The following is a 2,045-nucleotide window of genomic DNA, read 5'->3' as shown; positions in this document are numbered from 1 at the left end:
AGATATAAATCGGACGACCTACATTGCAGGATGGCAGGCCCACCATCATCACCAACTCTATTTTTTATCCCTACTCTTATAAAAAGCATTGTCGGTGATGATCGTGTGCCTGCCATCCTGCAATATAGGCCGTCCGATCTATATCTGACGGATAGGAAGGAAACTATGGCAATTTTGCAAAAAGATACCCACACCCTTCTCCACATTTGCAAATAAGGCCTTCCCTCGTTCATCCTTTTCCCCCGCAAGATAAACTACTCATAGAAATGCATCTTGATGTTCCGTGCAACACATGGGCATCTTGCTAGTTGTTGCAAAAAGCCCATGTGTGTGAGAGAGAGAGGGAGAGTGGAGGAGGACGGAGTGCATGTGTGACAAAGACACAAGGAGTGTGTGTGCGATAGGTATCAGCTTAAAATGAGGCGATAGTGTGTGTGTGCACGATCGAGAGGGCGTGTCTCAAGAAGGGAAGAAAAATCTACATAGATACAAGGAGCGGGAGAGAGACATGTATGCGATGGTGGAAGCACGAGTGTGCGGGTGTATAATCCTATCTAGAGGCTAGCTAGTAGATAAATGTTTGTGAGAGAAATACGAGCCGGGGTGCGAGAGCGAGAGTTTTGTGTGTGAGAGAGAGAGAGAGACGGTAGTCGGGAATGGGAGTGGAAGGAGGAGTTGTGTGTGTGTGTGTCTGTGAGAGAGAGAGAGAGAGGAGACGGTAGTCGGGGTTGTCTGATCGGTAAACAAATGAATAATGTCAGTTTGGGATGGAGACGAAAAGGAGACCGCAACAAATGTTGTGTCTATAGGAGAGAGAGAATAATTTTAGTGGTACGAGTCATATGTAGAGACATATAGGGTGTGTGAGAGAATCCCATAGAGAGAAAGACAAAGTGAAAGACGAGTGGAGACTGTGTGTGTGGCAGTGAAAAAGAAAGCTTAGGTACCGAGTGATACCAGAGAACAGTAGAGACGTGAGAGATAATGAAAACTGTGTAATGTATAATGATAGGGAGAGTGTGAAGCTTCTCAAGGGAGATGTCGAGAGACCATGTTTGCGAGGATAGGAGAAACATGAAGTGAGCGTGCGGGTGAGCTGGCGAAAAGAGAGTGATAGCTACCTGAAGGAGCATGCATGCGAGAGAGATGGGCGTGAAAGGAGTGAACAAAAAAGGGATTCAAATATTTGAATTCGAGATGATGATACATGTAATCCATACTCGAACCAAAATTGATCTATCAAACATGCATACTCATATGAATTCACGCACATCTATGTTATTTAATATGTAGATATTACTGACCCATACATTTTAGTAGAACATAATTTGGTTAAAAAAATTTGAATTCAACCTTAAGATTTCAAGATCGTTGTATTTGTAAATCATATTATACATATAAAGGAGCAGAATTCTTTGTTGTGCTTTTGAAAGTATATATAAAAAATGATGTATATAGAATGTAATTCCAATTGAAAATGGATCCCGCCCGGAAAAAAATAGAATACAAACGGGATTCGAATTGAGTTGGCACGGTAAACGTGCACTCTACAAAATTTGAACAAAGCGGGGAAAGTCGCAGTAACCGCCCGAAACCAAAATCTGCGAGATGGAAATCACTACTGCCTATCCCTGCCACGCAAAGCCTATCTGCTGGATTTCTATAGGTTTCGATAGGGGTAGGTTTGTAATTTCACCCAAACGTGACGTAACCACCTCTCACCCAGATTCATACACGGTGGGCGCCAAAACACAGTGTGTCCTCGGCCGAAATCGACTCCCTCCCCGATTCATATTCATACACGGTGGGCGCCAAAAACAAACTCTCGTCGGCAAATATTCAGTGTATGAGAGATTACCGTCCTATCCCCAACCGACTAATGTTGCTGTGATGTAGTAGAAATTTGAAACGGGGGCTAAGTTTGTAAATTTCCTCGCATTTGAGACAAGCGCGCCCTGAATACATGGTTCCCCCTTCCTCTCTACCTCCCTTTTCCCCATTCGTACTCCGTGGGCGCCAAAACACCCTCTCCACCCCACCCTCCT

Source organism: Aegilops tauschii, chromosome 1, assembly GCF_002575655.3.
Source record: "Aegilops tauschii subsp. strangulata cultivar AL8/78 chromosome 1, Aet v6.0, whole genome shotgun sequence".
Taxonomy (NCBI): domain Eukaryota; kingdom Viridiplantae; phylum Streptophyta; class Magnoliopsida; order Poales; family Poaceae; genus Aegilops; species Aegilops tauschii.
This window is presented reverse-complemented; position numbering follows the sequence as displayed.